Genomic DNA, 19737 nt, shown 5'->3' on the forward strand with positions numbered 1-19737 from the left:
CGCCACATTTTCCTGCGATTACAGCTGTAAGTTGCTTGGGGTATGTCTCTATCAGTTATGCACATCGAGAGACTGATATTTTTTTCCCATTCCTCCTTGCAAAACAGCTCGAGCTCAGTGAGGTTGGATGGAGAGCATTTGTGAACAGCAGTTTTCAGTTCTTTCCACAGATTCTCGATTGGATTCAGGTCTGGACTTTTACTTGGCCATTCTAACACCTGGATATGTTTATTTTTGAACCATTCCATTGCAGATTTTGCTTTATGTTTTGGATCATTGTCTTGTTGGAAGACAAATCTCCGTCCCAGTCTCAGGTCTTTTGCAGACCATCAGGTTTTCTTCCAGAATGGTCCTGTATTTGGCTCCATCCGTCTTCCCATCAATTTTAACCATCTTCCCTGTCCCTGCTGAAGAAAAGCAGGCCCAAACCATGATGCTGCCACCACCATGTTTGACAGTGGGGATGGTGTGTTCAAGGTGATGAGCTGTGTTGCTTTTACGCCAAACATAACGTTTTGCATTGTGGCCAAAAAGTTCAATTTTGGTTTCATCTGACCAGAAGAGCACCTTCTTCCACATGTTTGGTGTGTCTCCCAGGTGGCTTGTGGCAAACTTTAAACAACACTTTTTATGGATATCTTTAAGAAATGGCTTTCTTCTTGCCACTCTTCCATAAAGGCCAGATTTGTGCAATATACAACTGATTGTTGTCCTATGGACAGAGTCCCCCACCTCAGCTGTAGATCTCTGCAGTTCATCCAGAGTGATCATGGGCCTCTTGGCTGCATCTCTGATCAGTCTTCTCCTTGTATGAGCTGAAAGTTTAGAGGGACGGCCAGGTCTTGGTAGATTTGCAGTGGTCTGATACTCCTTCCATTTCAATATTATCGCTTGCACAGTGCTCCTTGGGATGTTTAAAGCTTGGGAAATCTTTTTGTATCCAAATCCGGCTTTAAACTTCTTCACAACAGTATCTAAGACCTGCCTGGTGTGTTCCTTGTTCTTCATGATGCTCTCTGCGCTTTTAACGGACCTCTGAGACTATCACAGTGCAGGTGCATTTATACGGAGACTTGATTACACACAGGTGGATTGTATTTATCATCATTAGTCATTTAGGTCAACATTGGATCATTCAGAGATCCTCACTGAACTTCTGGAGAGAGTTTGCTGCACTGAAAGTAAAGGGGCTGAATCATTTTGCACGCCCAATTTTTCAGTTTTTGATTTGTTAAAAAAGTTTGAAATATCCAATAAATGTCGTTCCACTTCATGATTGTGTCCCACTTGTTGTTTATTCTTCACAAAAAAATACAGTTTTATATCTTTATGTTTGAAGCCTGAAAGGTGGCAAAAGGTCGCAAAGTTCAAGGGGGCCGAATACTTTCGCAAGGCACTGTATATGGGGCTTTGATGACAAAATGGATGGCACTGTGATAGACGGCTATTATGTAAATGACATCACCGAAGTCGAGGATCGGAAGGATAGTACATACTACCTCAATAAGCCTGATTAACTGGTGTCTGTATATAGCCTTGCTACTCTTTTTTCAAATGTCTTTTTACTGTTGTTTTATTTCTTTACTTACCTACACACACACACACACACACACACCTTTTTTTCACACCATTGGTTAGAGTCTGTAAGTAAGCATTTCACTGTAAGGTCTACACCTGTTGTATTCGACGCACGTGACAAATAAACTTTGATTTGATTAGTCCGTTTTATGAGGGTATGTTTGGCAGCATGAGTGAAGGAGGCTTTGTTGCGAAATAGGAAGCCAAATCTAGATTTAATTTTGGATTGGAGATGCTTAATGTGAGTCTGGATGGAGAGTTTACAGTCTAACCAGACACCTAGGTATTTGTAGTTGTCCACATATTCTAAGTCAGAACCGTCCAGTAGTGATGCTAGTCGGGCAGGAGGGTGCGGGCAGCAATCAGTTGAAGATCATGCACTTAGGTTTACTAGCATTTAAAAGCAGATGCTTGTTTGGAGGTTTGTTAGCACAGTGTCCAAAGAAGGGCCAGATGTATACAGAATGGTGTCGATTTCTGTTGAAAAACAGATGATAGTTCCAGTGGCGACCCGTCACTCAGGGCGTTTTGAGCCTCACATTTTTTGCTTGCCTGTTTTGCATGTTATTTTGGCATCAATAGTACGCGTCACATATCAGTTTGCAAACAATGTAAAAAAAAATATATATATATATCATTGAGTTAATAAACCCGCATGCAAACATGGTCTCCTTTTTGTTTTCTTGAGTAAGGCAGCTCCAAAATGCAGGTGTTTCAGCCTAGCTCAGTGCTTTATGTAGTGGTGGGGCAAGCCAGTAGAAAATACTGAGTGTTGCGCCGTGATTGGCTCAGTGTTCTCTCTCTCATGGGGACACTACGTCACCGCCAAGTATAAGGGACGACATTGGAAATTCTAGCCCCTTATGTGCTGCCATAGAGTTACATTAGAAGTGTCTATCCAAGAAGGCTCAAGGTCATTGGTCACAGATAAAAGTCCAATCACGTTATATGTACAGTAGCTTTGATTACTCATGTCAAAATCATACTTTCAAAATCTTAGCTAACAGTCATCATCATGAATCAAGATGACAATCTACTGGCAAATCATGTGAAGAGAAATAACGAAGAGAAATTATAGATCAAATGTTTCGGTGCTCATAGTTACAGTGCAGTTAATGTATTGTTTAGTGTTGTAGTGTGTTTGCTGGCACTTTGTTTTTGTTTATTTCCACCAAGATTTACATGCTAAAATCGGCACTGGATAGTCTCGTTAAGGTCAAAGCAGATGCGATGGCGTATCACTGCAGAATACTTTGGTAGCCATGTGTAAAGGAGTTCGTAACTGGCTGCAGGAAAGTCAGGCGCAGGAGAGCAGAAATACATAGCAAACGGAGCCCTTCATTGAGGCAAACAACACACGGCACTCAGAAAACTAAACGCACACGGGTTACAATAACCCGGCGCAAACCAGCCTGGAGTACACATACATTTACATAACAATTCCACACACAGACATGGGGGGAAACAGAGGGTTATATGCAAGACGAGTAATGAGGGAATGCAAACCAGGTGTGCGGGAAAACAAGACAAAACAAATGGAAAATGAAAGGTGGATCAGCGATGGCTAGAAGACCAGTGATGTCGAGCTCCGAACGCCACCCGAACAAGGAGAGGGACCGACCTTGGCGGAAGTCATGACACCATGCTGGTTAAGTGTGCTTTCAATTCTAAATAAATCACTGACAGTGTCATCAGCAAAGCTCCCCCATACCATCACACCTCCTCCTCCATGCAGGGAACCACACATGCAGAGATCATCCGTTCACCTACTCTGCGTCTCACAAAGACATGGCAATTGGAACCAAAAATGTCAAATTTGGAGCAAAGGACAGACTTCCACCGGTCTGATGTCCATAACTCATGTTTTTTGGGGCCAAGCAAGTCTCCTCTTCTTATTGGTGTCCTTAAGTAGTGGTTTCTTTGCAGCAATTCGCTTGATGGTTTTTGCGACTGCACTTGAAGAAACTTTGAAAGTTTCTCTTTGCTTATTTGAGCTGTGCTTGCCATAATATGGACTTGGTCGTTTACCAAATAGGGCTATCTTCTGTATACCAGCCCTACCTTGTCACAACACAAGTGATTAGCTCAAACGCATTAAGAAGGAAAGAAATTCCACAAATTAACTTTTAACAAGGTACACCTGTTAAGTGAAATGCATTCCATTTCATGAAGCTGGTTGAGAGAATGCCAAGAGAGTGCAAAGCTGCCATTAAGGCAAATGGTGGCTACTTTCAAGAATCACAAATATAAAATACATTTTTATTTATTTAACACTTTCTTGGTTACTTATTTCATAGTATTGATGTCTTCACTATTATTCTACAATGTAGAAAATAGTAAAAAATAAAGAAAAACCCTTGAATGAGTAGGTGTGTCCAAACGTTTGTCTGGTACTGTATATACCCTGCTCAAATAAATAAAGGGAACACTAAAATAACACATCCTAGATTTGAATGAATGAAATATTCTTATTAAATACTTTTTTCTTTGCATAGTTGAATGTGCTGACAACAAAATCACACAAAAATGATCAATGGAAATCAAAATTATCAACCCATGGAGGTCTGGATTTGGAGTCACACTCAAACTTAAAGTGGAAAACCACACTACAGGCTGATCCAACTTTGATGTAATGTCCTTAAAACAAGTCAAAATGAGGCTCAGTAGTGTGTGTGGCCTCCACGTGCCTGTATGACCTCCCTACAATGCCTGGGCATGCTCCTGATGAGGTGGCGGATGGTCTCCTGAGGGATCTCCTCCCAGACCTGGACTAAAGCATGAATGGAGTGAGACATGATGTCCCAGATGTGCTCAATTGGATTCAGGTCTGGGGAACGGGCGGGCCAGTCCATAGCATCAATGCCTTCCTCTTGCAGAAACTGCTGACACACTCCAGCCACACGAGGTCTAGCATTGTCTTGCATTAGGAGGAACACAAGGCCAACCACACCAGCATATGGTCTCACAAGGGGTCTGAGGATCTCATCTCGGGACCTAATGGCAGTCAGGCTACCTCTGGCGAGCACATGAAGGGCTGTGCGGCCCCCCAAAAAATGCCACCCCACACCATGACTGACCCAAAGCCAAACCGGTCATGCTGGAGGATGTTGCAGGCAGCAGAACGTTCTCCACGGCGTCTCCAGACTGTCACGTCTGTCACATGTGCTCAGTGTGAACCTGCTTTCATCTGTGAAGAGCACAGGGCGCCAGTGGTGAATTTGCCAATCTTGTTGTTCTCTGGCAAATGCCAAACGTCCTGCACGATGTTGGGCTGTAAGCACAACCCACACCTGTGGATGCCGGGCCCTCATACCACCCTCATGGAGTCTGTTTCTGACCGTTTGAGCAGACACATGCACATTTGTGGCCTGCTGGAGGTCATTTTGCAGGGCTCTGGCAGTGCTCCTCCTGCTCCTCCTTGCACAAAGGCGGAGGTAGCGGTCTTGCTGCTGGGTTGTTTCCCTCCTATGGCCTCCTCCCTCCACGTCTCCTGATGTACTGGCCTGTCTCCTGGTAGCACCTCCATGCTCTGGACACTACGCTGACAGACACAGCAAACCTTCTTGACACATCTCACATTGATGTTCCATCCTGGATGAGCTGCACTACCTGAGCCACTTGTGTGAGTTGTAGACTCCATCTCATGCTACCACTAGAGTGAAAGCACCGCCAGGATTCAAAAGTGACCAAAACATCAGCCAGGAAGCATAGGAACTGAGAAGTGGTCTGTGGTCCCCACCTGCAGAACCACTCCTTTATTGGGGGTGTCTTGCTAAATGCCTATAATTTCCACCTGTTGTCTATTCCATTTGCACAACAGCATGTGAAACTTATTGTCAATCAGTGTTGCTTCCTAAGTGGACAGTTTGATTTCACAGAAGTGTGATTGACTTGGAGTTACATTGTGTTGTTTAAGTGTTCCCTTTATTTTTTTGAGCAGTGTATATATTTATACTTATACTCCGGACTCCAACATTGCTCGTCCTGATATTTATATATTTCTTAATTCCATTCTTTTACTTTTATATTTGTGTGAATTGTGTGTTGTCAGATATTCCTGTACTGTTGGAGCTAGGAACACAGGAATTTCGCTACACCCGCAATAACATCTGTTAAAATGTGTATGCGACCAATAAAATGGCCGCATGATATGATTTGATGCTGTGGTACAAGCATCCATAGAGATGAATGTATCTCTATTCCCGTCTCTCCCCGTCTTGTGCTGTGCTGTGTGCCAGGCTTTGGTCAGGGAGGTCTAGCTCTCTCTCTCCATCTGATTCTGTGGCAACTTTTTCTCCCTGTCTCTCCCTCCATTTCCTGTATGCCAGCCGGCAGGGTAAAGAGTTTGGTCAGGGAGGTCCAGCTCTTTCTCTCCATCTGATGCTGTGGCAACTTTCTCTCCCTCCGTTTCCTGTATGCCAGCAGGCAGGGTAAAGAGTTTGGTCAGGGAGGTCCAGCTGTCCGTCAATAACAGGGCTATGTGACATCAAAGAGATTTAGAAGTGTACGTTAATTCAGTGTCTTTGGCTTCGTGAGGGTTGTCACTGCCATGTGACCTGCTGGCAATGGGACTGGGATGCATTACATTTGCGTCCCAAATGGCACTCTATTCTCTACATATTGCACTACTATGTCAAATGTGGTGTACTATATAGGGAATAGGTTGCAATTTGGTACTGGAACATACAGTACTTACAGAAAGAAAGAGCAAGAGAGAGATCCCTTTCATACATAGACCAAAATCCAACTAATTTACCATGCCTGCTTTTATACCAGCCTTTTTGTATATCTGAAAGGGGTATTGGGTGAGAAACATGACAAATTAAAAACCACCTAAAGACCTACTCATGATTCCTGGATTTTCACAGACCATGTAACCAAAGTACAGGTATTGATTCTGTGTGAATGATTCTCTGCTTTTTTGCAGGTCAATTCATTAACACTTCCATTGTTTAACACCTCCCTAATTTTAAATGCAAACAGCCCCCATGGTTGAACAACACACCCCACCCTTCCAATTTGTCAGTTAACCACTGATCTGTATAAAAGGGGTATGTATACCTGCACATAAGTAGTAAAAACAAAAAGGGGGATATTTGAAAGGGGGTCATATAAATATTTCCTTATATGTTTTATAACATGTAAAGTACCACATCTTCTGTCTGAAATGAGTAAAAGAGACACTGCTGGAGTTCTTCCTCCCTCCCTTATCAGCCCACACTGTTGTTGATTAGTAGAGCTACATGCTATCCATCCCAAATTAATATCACTGTCTCCATAATCTGCCCTCTATAACACATTGCTTTATGCTCCATTTCCTATCAGAAGCTTATTTCTACTTTCTCTATTTCTAATTTCTGTCGTCGTTTTCCTTCCTTGGGCATCATGGCACCATCTCTTTCTGACAGAGTTATTCAACATCAGTACACCCTCACTCACTCATCACTCACTGGGAAAGACAGACAAACCACTTAGACGTATCGAGGAAGAAAACGTCAACACTCTTCCTGAATGGACTTAGATTTCCTTATACATGGGCATCTTTATGAATAGTGCAGATGGGTCGCTCAGTTGCATGTTTGTGTCGAAAACATCAATCACTGTGAATTTCTTCAATTGAATGAATTTCATATCTGCAGGAGGATTCTAAATCTATCTTACAGCTAGATGTATCATACAACTTTTCATGTGGGTCCCTAAGACAATCAAATCCTTCTGAGGGTGTGTAACCCTTTCCTGCCCCCAATGACAAAAATCGCCCTCATTGGCCTGATGGCTGGAATGTTATTCATATTTTTCATAATTCCATAATTCATAATTATTATTTTTTTGTGATGAAAATCCAGTGTTTCTATGTCAAACAGTTTTGTCATATTTTAGTCTTCTGTGAATTATATAAAGTGTAATATTGGGACGCAAACTCAAAAAATGTTATACATTTCAACTCTTTATCTGACAGGGTACAGGTGTTTTATTTTTTTAAGCCCATAACCATGTGTGTGAGGTGTTTACTTTTGTTTGAAAGTAGATGTGTTTAAGATTACCAAGAATCATGCCGTGTGACCCTGATTTAGCCCCTTGCAGTAAAAGGTTAAAAGTTTCAAATGTTAAAAGGTTTTAAGGTACATTTTGAAGGCTTCTGAGTTTAGGTTGCAAATACTGCAGCAACACTGTCTCTGGGGTTACAAGGTGTCATCTCTCTGCCCTCCCAACAGTCACAGTTCATCTCCCTTTGTGTCGGCCATATTGGGAGGTGTCACTTTAAGCCCCCTGATTATTCACAGCCACCTGTCCTTCCACTGTCTCGCTGTGTCCTCTGGAGTCATGCATAATATGGTCCTCTGTGGCTCAGTTGGAAGAGCATGGCACTTGCGATGCCAGGATAGTGGGAACCGGGACCACCCATACGTGAAATGTATGCATTCATGACTGTGAGTCGCTTTGGTTAAAAGTGTCTGCGAAATTGCGTTTATTTGAGTTTGATCTACATAAGATCATATTAGCCTGCTAAGGTAAGTGGTCTCAAACAAAATGTCCACTTACTGTAATGGGTCCTTTGCACGTTAGTGGTGAGGCTATTGCAGCTCAGTGCCCAGTACTCCCCCTCAGTCCTCTGTTCCCTCTCTTTGCTCTGTGACAGAATGTGAGCCTACAGCGCTGATTTACTCTTTTATTCACTAGGCCCCGTCTGCTTACTTAAGAGCAGAACATGAAGGTGTGTGTGTCTTTGTCGAAGTACAGTTGAAGTCAGGAATCTATCATATACCTCAGCCAAATACATTTGTTTCACAATTCCTGACATTTTAATCCTAGTAAAAATTCCCTGTCTTAGGTCAGTTAGGATCACCACTTTAAGAATGTGAAATGTCAAAATAAGAGTAGAGATAATGATTTATTTCAGCTTTTATTTCTTTAATCACATTCACAGTGGGTCAGAAGTTTACATACACTCAATTAGTATTTAGTAGCGTTGCCTTTAAATTGGGTCAAACATTTCAGGTAGCCTTCTACAAGCTTCCCACAATAAGTTGAGTTAATTTTGGTCCATTCCTCCTGACAGAGCTGGTGTAACTGAGTCAGGTTTGTAGGCCTCCTTGCTCGCACACGCTTTTTCAATTCTGCCCACAATTTTTCTATGGGATTGTGAGGTCAGGGCTTTGTGATGGCCACTCCAATACCTTGACTTTGTTGTCCTTAAGCCATTTTGCCACAAATTTGGAAGTATGCTTGGAGTCATTGTCCATTTGGAAGACTTATTTGTGACCAAGCTTTAACTTCCTGACTGATATGTCTTGAGATGTTGCTTCAATATATCCACATAATTTTCAATCCTAATGAAGCCATCTATTTTGTGAAGTGCACCAGTCCCTCCTGCAGCAAAGCACCCCCACAACATGATGCTGCCCCCTGGTCATTATGGCCAAACAGTTCTATTTTTGTTTCATCAGACCAGAGGACATTTCTCCAAAAAGTACGATCTTTGTCCCCATGTGCAGTTGCAAACCGTAGTCTGGCTTTTTTATGGCGGTTTTGGAGTAGTGGCTTCTACCTTGCTGAGCGGCCTTTCGTGTTATGTCGATATAGGACTTGTTTTACTGTGGATATAGACACTTTTTAACTTGTTTCCTTCAGCATCTTCACAAGGTCCTTTGCTGTTGTTCTGGGATTGATTTGCACTTTTCACACCAAAGTACGTTCACCTCTAGGAGACAGAACGCGTCTCCTTCCTGAGCAGTATGATGGCTGCATGGTCCCATGGTGTTTATACTTGCACATTGTTATTGCTGTTACCTTCAGGTGTTTGGAAATTGCTCCCAAGGATGAGCCAGACTTGGAGGTCTACAATTTGTTTTCTGAGGTCTTGGCTGATTTCTTTAGATTTTGCCATGATGTCAAGCAAAGCGGCACTGAGTTTGAAGATGGGCCTTGAAATACATCCACAGGTACACCTCCAACTGACTCAAATTATGTCAATTAGCCTATCAGAAGCCTCTAAAGCCATGACATCATTTTCTGGAATTTTCCAAGCTGTTTAATGGCACAGTCAACTTAGTGTCTGTAAACTTCTGACCCACTGGAATTGTGATACAGTGAATTATAAGTTAAATAATCTGTCTGTAAACAATTGTTGGAGAAGTGTATTGTGTCATGCACAAAGTAGATGTCCTAACCGACTTGCCAAAACTATAGTTTGTTAACATGAAATGTGTGGAGTGGTTGAAAAACAAGTTTTAATGACTCCAACCTAAGTGTATGTAAACTTCCCACTTCATCTGTATGTGTTCATACCTGTGCATTAAGTGTGTGTGTGTGCACGCACGTGTATGTTTGTGATTTCCATCACTAACACAGAAAGGCTGCTGCCTACATACAGACTTGAAATCATCGGCCACTTTAATAAATCGATCACAAGTAACTTTAATAATGCCACTTTAATAATGTTTACATATCTTGCATTACTCATCTCATATGTATATACTGTATTTTATACCTTCTATTGCATCTTACCTATGCCCCTCTGTCATTGCTTATCCATATATTTATATGTAAATATTCTTATTCCATCCCTTTCTTAGATTTGTGTGTATTAGGTAGTTGTTGTGGAATTGTTAGATCACATGTTAGATCTTGCTGCACTTTCAGAACTAGAAGTGCAAGCATTTCGCTACACTCGCAATAACATCTGCCAACCATGTGCATGTGGCCAATGCAATTTGATTTGAATCTGTCCAAGCTGTTTCTCACATTCTGTTCTGTGATTCATAGCCGACGCTACATGGCTTTTTGTCTGCTTGATTTAGCAGAACAGACCCTCTTCTTTTCTTAGTAATGCTGCTGACAGATTTACCGACTTACTTCACCAACAGGGCACACACACACACAGAGCAGAGCAGAGCTAATGTGCTGCTGGCAACAACCATTGGGTCTTGGCTTAGACCTCCACAAGACAGATTGGAAGCTCTCCTCAAGCTGTTCTTCCTTTACAACAACAGCCAGCGTCTCCACATTGGGAGAATAGCAGCACTATATCAGTCTTTCCTCTCTCGCTCTCTTTCTCTGTTTCTCTCCCTTTTTCTCTCTTAGGGGTTAGGTTTATGATCATAACTAGGGTTAGGGTTAGGAGATAGGGTTCAGTTTAGGGTTAAGGTTAAGTGTTTGGGGTGAGGGAAAATAGGATTTTGAATGGGAATCAAATATTTGTTCCCACAAGGATAGTAAAACAAATGTGTGTGTGAGAGAGAGAAAGGGAGAGAGATGGACGGAAGGAAATAGATGGGGAAAGAGCGAGCGAGAGAGCATACTGTGCAGTGTAGACCAACAATAATGTTGCTGAATATCATATGCTTTAGAAACTATTCAGGGATATTGCTGTAGTTAAAGGAGATTTTCAAAGTACCATGCTGTGGGTTTACCCATTCATCCATGTCGTGAGTGTTCTCAATGTCCACCCCGATGGATCGTCTTCCCCTCTCTCAATACACGCAGAGTGAAAAGCCCTTTGTCTGACTGTCTGTCTGTCCGTCCCCGTCTGTCTTGTCTGTCTGTCCGTCCCTCTTCACGATTCTCATGACATTTCATTTTTCACTGCTGCTGTCATGGAAACTAAATATGGTTTTCTACTATCATTTACACCACGGGAAAAATGCAACACATGATTACAAATGTCATAAGGCACACAGGAACTCTTTGCGGTTTTTAATAACTCCCCAGACACCGTTTTCATAGAATAGTCTCTCATGCAAAGTATTTTGTTTTATTTTATTCCACCTTTATTTAACCAGGTAGGCTAGTTGAGAACAAGTTCTCATTTTCAACTGCGAACTGGCCAAGATAACTGGCCAACTGCAAAGCAGTTCGACACATACAACAACACAAAGTTACACATGGAATAAACAAACATACAGTCAATAATATAGTAGAAAAAGTCTATATACAGTATGTGCAAATGAGGCAGGATAAGGGAGGTAAGGGTAAGTAGTTACAATATAGCAATTAAACATATTTATATATATAAATATATATACATATAAATATATATAAATAATTTATATATAAATATATATAAATAAAATATATATACATATAAATATATATAAATATAAAAATATATAAATATATATGCAAGAATATGCAAGTAGAGATACTGGGGTGCAAAGGAGCAAGATAAATAAATACAGTTTGGGGAAATCAAATGATGTATTACATATGGCAAAGAAATATGAACTTACAATGCATTTGAAAAGTATTCAGACCCCTTGACTTTTTCACATTTTCTTACGTTACAGCCTTATTCAAAAATGGATGAAATTATTTTCCCCCTCATCAATCTACACATAACACCCCATAACGACAAAGCAAAAACAGTTCTTTGTTTTAAAAAAAATCACATTTATTTATATTTTTTTTTAAACTGAAATATCACATTTACATAAGTATTCGGACCCTTTACTCACTACTTTGTTGAAGCACCTATTACAGCCTAGAGTCTTCTTGGGTATTGCGCCACAAGCTTGGCACACCTGTATTTGGGGAGTTTCTCCCAATCTTCTCTGCAGATCCTCTCGAGGTCTGTCGTGTTGGATGGGGAGCGTCGCTGCACAGCTATTTTCAGGTCTCTCCAGAGATGTCAAATCAAATCAAACTTTATTTGTCACATGATCCGAATACAACAAGTGTAGACCTTGCTGTGAAATGCTTACCTACAAGCCCTTAACCAACAATGCAGTTCAAGAAAGACTTGAAGGGGGTACCAGTACCGAGTCAATGTGCGGGGGTACAGGTTAGTTGAGGTAATTTGTACATGTAGGTAGGGGTAAAGTGACAATGCATAGATAATAAACAGCGAGTAGCAGCAATAAACAGTGAGTGGCCATTTGATTAGTTATTCAGCAGTCTTATAGCTTGGGGGTAGAAGCTGTTAAGGACCCTTTTGGTCAAACTTGACTATGTTGTTGGACGTGTTTGGCCTTTGCAGTCATGGGTGAACAGAGAAAATAGGTCCTGGATAAGCAGGAAGCTTGAGGGGCCCAGTGTGAGGATCAGCATGGCAGACTCTCTGTTGCCTTAAGGTAGGATGCCGAAGAGTTGCATACAAGGCAGTGATGCAACCGATCAGGATGTCGATGGTGCAGCTGTATAACTTTTTAGGCTCTAGGGTCCCATGCCAAATCAGAGGTTGTTGTCTTGGTGGGCACTATGGTGTCTGACCTGCTCCCTGTAGTCAATGACTCATCTCAATCAGGTGTTACCCCTGTTGTGTCCAGGTTAATTATGTTGTTGGAGTGCGATCGAGATTGCATCAGTGTGGGTGAACAGAGAAAACAGGAGGGGACTAAGCACGCACCTACTGTCTCAGGGGCCCAGTATTTATGGATCAGCATGGCAGGGGGCTAGGGTGCAGTCTGTTACCACCTGGGTATTTCTCCTGTCTTATCAGGATCCAGTTGAATTTAGGGAAGTGTTTAGCACCAGGGTCCTTAGGTTAGTGATTTCTTTCTTGGGCACTATGGTGTCTGAAAGCTGAGCTGTAGACCATGAAAGGCATTCTCACATAGGTGTTATTTTTGTCCAGTCCAAAGGGCAGTTTGGAGTGCTGCTCCAGTTTGCATCATCTGTGGATCTGTTGGGGCGGTATGGAACCCTGACCTGTTCACCGGACGTGCTACTGTCCCAGCTGTTTTATGCTCTAGAGACAGCATGAGGGGCTAAAGATTGTTATATCTGAATTTCCCTGTCATTTATCCTGAGGTGTCCTGTGTGAATTTAAGACATACCACTGTTATTATTATTTGACCCTGTTGGTCATCTATGAACATTCTGAACCTGATCTTGGACCATGTTCTGTTAGGACTACCTGGCCTGATGACTCCTTGCTGTCCTCAGTCCACCTGGTTCCTCTCTGCTCCAGTTTCAACTAGGTTCTGCCTTTCTAGGGGCTATGGAACCCTGACCTGTTCACGGACGTGCTACCTGTCCCAGGTTTCTGTGCAGCAGAGATATTAGCTGAAGTAAGAAGGGCTTTAAACATTTTTTTGATTGAATTTGATTTGAGTCTAGGGTATCTGGGATGATGCTGCTGATGTGAGCCATGACCAGCCTTTCTAAGCATTACATGGCTACTGACGAAAGTGCTAAAGGGCGGTAATCATTTAGGTAGGTTACCTTCACTTCCTTGGGCACAGGGACTATGGTGGTCTGCTTGAAACATCTAGGTATTACAGACTCGGTCAGGGAGAGGTTGAAAATGTCAGTGAAGACACTTGCCAGTTGGTCCGCGCATGCTTTGAGTACACGTCCAGCCATCCCTCTGTTCCCATTCTGTGTCAGGTTCAAGTCTGGGCTCTGGCTGGGCGCCTCAAGGACATTCAGAGTCTTATCCCGAATCCACTCCTGCATTGTCTTGGCTGTGTGCTTAGGGTCGTTGTCCTGTTGGAAGATGAAACTTCACCCCAGTCTGAGGTCCTGAGCGCTCTGGAGCATGTTTTCATCAAGGATCTCTCTCTGTAATTTGCTCCTTTCATCTTTCCCTCGATCCTGAATTGTCTCCCAGTCCCTGCCGCTGAAGAACATCCCCACAGCACAATGCTGTTACCACCACGCTTCACCGTAGGGATGGTGCCAGGTATCCTCCAGATGTGACGCTTGGCATTCAGGCCAAAGGGGTTTCATCTGACCAGAGAATCTTGTTTCTCATGGTCTGAGAGTCCTCACCAAGGCCCTTTTCCCCCAACTGCTCAGTTTTGCCGGGCGGCAAGCTCTAGAAAGAGTTTTGGTGCTTCCAAACTTATTCCATTTAAGAATGATGGAGACCACTGTGTTCATATGGAAATTTAATGCTGAATAAATGTTTTGGTACCCTTCACCAGATCTGTGCCTCGACGCAATCCTTTCTTGGAGCTCTATGGACAATTCCTTCGACATCGTGGCTTGGTTTTTGCTCTGACATGCACTGTCAACAGTTGGACCTTACATAGACAGGTGTGTGCCTTTCCAAATCATGTCCAACCAATTGAATTTACCACATATGAACTACAATCAAGTTGTAGAAACATCTCAAGGAAAATCAATGCAAACAAGATGCATCTGAACTCGATTTCGAGTCTCATAGGAAAGGGTCTGAATACTTATGTGTAACGATCATCGTTGCATGAAGAAGTGAACCAAAGCGCAGCGTGGTAAGTGTTCATGATTTATTAAAAGAACTGAACACTGAATAACAAAACCAACAAAGAGCACGAACGAAACCGTTCTGTCTGGTGCAGACACAAAATCAGAAAACAACTACCCACAAAACACAGGTGGGAAAAGGCTACCTAAGTATGGTTCTCAATCAGAGACAACGATAGACAGCTGCCTCTGATTGAGAACCACACCCAGCCAAACACACAGAAATAGAAAACATAGAACAAAACATAGAATGCCCACCCCAACTCACGCCCTGACCAAACCAAAATAGAGACATAAAAGGATCTCTAAGGTCAGGGTGTGACATTATGTAGATAAGGTATTTCTGTTTTTAATTTTTTAAACATTTGCAAAAATTTATAAAAACCTGTTTTCGCTTTGTCATTATGGGGTATTGTGTGTAGATTGATGAGGAAACACATTAATTGAATCCATTTTAGAATAAGGCTGTAACGTAACAAAATGTGGAAAAAGGGAAGATGTCTGTATACTTTCCGAATGCACTGTAATAATGAAAGAAAAGCTCAATAGCGAGAGATCAGATTTGTTGCGCTGGGGGAGCTGTATCCGAAGACACTTGAGCCAACCCAAAACCCTAGTTAAAGGCAGCATGTATTGTCCTGTGTGAATATAACAGTGTGTCCAATTCCCTCTCTCCATTCAGTCAAACCTGGCCTCGGGTTTTCTATGTCACGTATGACGTCTGGACCTCAAATGTGATGTTTTTCCATGTCACTGGGTTTGGCTAGATGGTGATTTTCATCCACTGATGCCTCTTTGTAAAGATAAACACTGCATTGTTTGGAAGTCTTAGGACAAAAGGAGGACTGGCTCACGTGACTGACACTCGGTTAACCTGACTCCTAGACTTACAAAAGGCTGTCTTACAGTACGTTATTTGACTGAGCACCATAGCATCATGGGCCTGGAATTGTACCTGTGCATTTTTTACAATCAAAACGTTGTTTTCTAGCTGATCACTGGCATTTTTTATCGTTGCCTCTTTGAACACTCTTGTGAACAAACATAAAGAACCATTTACATAATTAGGAAGGGAAGACATTGGCGTACAAGGAACACAACTGTTAGATGAGTTCAGGCTGAAATGCTCTCCTGGTCACACCCCTGTTCCAAACAAAAAGCACAGAATCAGGAAAATAAATGCAGATTTACCAACTGGCTTCCTCCAAACAATCAAAGTCCCGACGTATGCAGAGAGAGAGAGAGAGCAATGAAAGTGAGGAAAGACAGAGAGAAGGAAGCTCTGAAGTACTCTTACATAGGAATTTCTTCAGATGGTGCAGCAGACAGTGTTGCATAGTAACAGGGCTGTAATTCTGTATCTTACCTGGGCCCAGCCAGGCATTGATTAAAAAATGTCTGTTTTATCTTCCAATCCCATTCCTTTTGTTGTGTAGTGATGCACACACACTCACACACATGCGCACACATACACACGCACACACACTGCACATCTCCGCAAACCTCTTTTATTTATGACTGCCATTAGACATCTGAGAGGTGTTTAGCCTACTGAGCGAGGAAGGAGGAGGAGGATCAGAAGAGAAAGAGAGAGAACTGTGTGTGGAGAAACTGGTGAAGAACTCCTGTTCCCCCGTGAGATAGGAATAACGACATCAAACAGGATTACCAGTCATTTGAACTGTGGCCAGCGTACACCGATCTCTCTCGCTCAAATGTCCACAACACCCTAAGCATTTCATCTGGACGCTTTCACCACTGAACTCTGAGCAACACTGTACATGAAGAATTGGGCCAGGGACGTTGAGGGTTGTCAGCGGAAGGATTGTAAGCTAGAGATGTAGGATCTTCATTTGAGCCAGTTTGCTTCAGCAGGACATTTGGATTATTATGTGGATTATAATTCACGGACATTTTTGTAGGGGTTGACATTTTTCTTCAGGGAAAATCCAGTCTGCAATTTCAAAGTGGAAATTACAAACTTCATAAGCCTTTTTAAAAACTCAAATACACTGCAAATTTCCAACAACAAAACAGTGATCAAATTAAGAACCTACATCTGTACATCACATACTGTACAGTACCTTTCTCAAATGCCATGACCTATTCAACTTGTGCCGACGAAGCCAGCAAGGGGCAAGTAAATGTCACCTAGTGTGTCCCCAGTCGCTATACATGGAGGGTTTGGTGTTGGCATGGGTTGGCATGGTCTGTGTTGTCACTCCTCATTGGCATTAGGCTACAGGCCATTACCACCATGACTGTGAATGTCATGTCTAGGCTTGTATAGTATTGGATAAAGTTTCTGGTAGAACAGTTGAAGTGGGTATGTCTCCCTGTGATGTAAAACCGCAAGGAAATACACGCTTTAGATACATACCTGATGTTGTCATGACAACACACTCAACATTCACTGGCTGCTTCTTATATTGGGGACAGTCCTTCTGTACTTAATGTGAATTAACTTCAAAGGTAAGAAAGATAAAATGGTATTTAGAGTTGAATATAATTTATCGAGAAGTCTAAAGCCACAATTTGCTTACCTTGTTTTTCTTTAGCTTCCTTCCTTCCTTCCTTCCTTCCTTCCTTCCTTCCTTCCTTCCTTCCTTCCTTCCTTCCTTCCTGTGAGACCTAGAACTAGGCTGTGGCCGGTGAGACCTGATCCCCCAATGCCCCTCTCTTCTCTTCTTACATTTCCAAACAACATCCACATCACCGTATGTTTCAGTTCCACTTTTGAGTACATTCTGAGAACATCCACTCCTTCCAGACTGTGGATGTATTCTAAGAACATCCACTCCTTCCAGACTGTGGATGTATTCTAAGAACATCCACTCCTTCCAGACTGTGGATGTATTCTAAGAACATCCACTCCTTCCAGAATGTGGATGCATTCGAAGAACATCCACTCCTTCCAGACTGTGGATGTATTCTAAGAACATCCACTCCTTCCAGACTGTGGATGTATTCTAAGAACATCCACTCCTTCCAGAATGTGGATGTATTCTAAGAACATCCACTCCTTCCAGACTGTGGATGCATTCTAAGAACATCCACTTCTTCCAGACTGTGGATGCATTCTAAGAACATCCACTTCTTCCAGACTGTGGATGTATTCTAAGTGCTACTCTGAACAGGTCCATTGTCACTCCTCAATAGCAGGACAACCATGATCCACCAGTATCTATTTTAGGCCAACACAGTTTTCTCTTTCAACCATGATCCCCCCCCCCCCACATGGTAGATACCTCCTCCTGATCACTGCTCACTTTGCAGTTTATAGATGCATTCCACTTCAAGAGGCAGGAAGCTAAACACACATCTCACGCTCCCCCATCCCATTAAGGCACATGCTCCGGCCTGTAGCCATGGTTTCCTATAGGGGAGTCAATCAAGTGACAGGAACAAAGACAGGCAGAGAGTGGTGCCTGCAGTGTCCTGCTTCCCCCTTTGTCTCCCTCCCACTCTTTCTCTTTTGCTCCCATCCTCACTACCCTTTCTACTCTCCTCTCCCCTCTCTGCACCGCCCCTGGGGCCGCATACACACAGACATACACATACATTAGATTGATCACTAATGGTGACGTGTGATCGCTCCAGATCACATTTGGAACGTTGTCTGTGCTTATTGTGCCTCGACGAGAGGCTATTAAAATAATGAAGCTATCTGTGTTCTGAATCCCTGTTGATAGACATGGTGGAGATATATTCCTCATCTAGGCCTTTTCAAGTGGTGACATTTGATTTTGATAATGCTTTGGTGGAGTAGCAATCATAACAGTCTGTCTGTACGTGCCAATTAACATAATAAGGGGTGGGAGGGCGGGGAGACAAAGACAGGAGAGAGACACAATACAACGCACACAATACAGACTAATAATCAGCTGACCTAATTTAGCATATTAATCAGCACAGCAGCAACAAGGAGCAGGAAGGACAGCGAGAGCAGCGGCTCTTCTAGTTGCTAGTCTCTCCATTAGTGCAGTTCAGAGGAGGCTTGGCAAGAGTGTAACACACACACACACACCTACGCACACACACACTAAAGGCTGAGGGGTCTGTGCTGGAGGCTTCCTTGTTGTTTGGCTTGTGAAGACACAGGACATGGATGGGAGCCAAATCCTTGGGGCGAGTCTGTGTCTGTGTGTGTGTGTGTGTGTGTGTGTGTGTGTGTGTGTGTGTGTGTGTGTGTGTGTGTGTGTGTGTGTGTGTTCAAAGCAGACTCTTTCACATTATGTACATAAGATGCCTCGGCCTTTGTGTTCTGTTGCCTGGTGATCACATATAGAGACGGGGAGTGTGTGCATGTATACTCTGTGTGTGTGTGTGTGTGTGTGTGTGTGTGTGTGTGTATGTGTATGTGCATGTGTGTGTGTGTGTGTGTGTGTGGGGGGGGGGTATTTTTAGTCAACAGATTGCAATGAATTATTGGTCTGGAATTGTCATTCACCAGAGATTACTTTTGTGAAATAGCTTTTTCACAGAAAATGGACCATGCAGGTAAATATACATCCTCATGTGGACAAAAAATGTATTAAACTAAAACCAATGATTACTCAGCCAGGTGTGTGGATGTCCTGCATGTGAGAGTGCGTGCATGTTCCTAACTTGCTTGACTGCGACCCAGACATGTTGTTAGCTCTGTCCTCTTTAATACGATGCGAAGTGTCCTAGAAACAAGGTGATTTCTGTTGAGTCTGTAAAAACCAACCAGAAGAATGACTTGATGCTCTCACAGGGTCACAGGGAACCATAGGGAACATTAAGCAATTGCTCATCATGTCTGACTGTGTGGCTCAGTGGAGTAGCGGTGTGGGTGAGGTATGGGATCAGGGTAGTGCTTCAGGTGCCAGGGGTGGCGCTCAGGGTGGGTTATGGGTGGGGGCTGGGGATGCCAGGTTTGGGAGTGCAGGGTTGGGGTGTAAGGGCGGGGGGGTGAGGCGGGACACAACGGCTGGCTAGTCCCTGAGACAATGTTCACTCACTGTCATC

The sequence above is a fragment of the Oncorhynchus masou genome, chromosome 33 (genome assembly GCF_036934945.1).
Source record: "Oncorhynchus masou masou isolate Uvic2021 chromosome 33, UVic_Omas_1.1, whole genome shotgun sequence".
Taxonomy (NCBI): domain Eukaryota; kingdom Metazoa; phylum Chordata; class Actinopteri; order Salmoniformes; family Salmonidae; genus Oncorhynchus; species Oncorhynchus masou.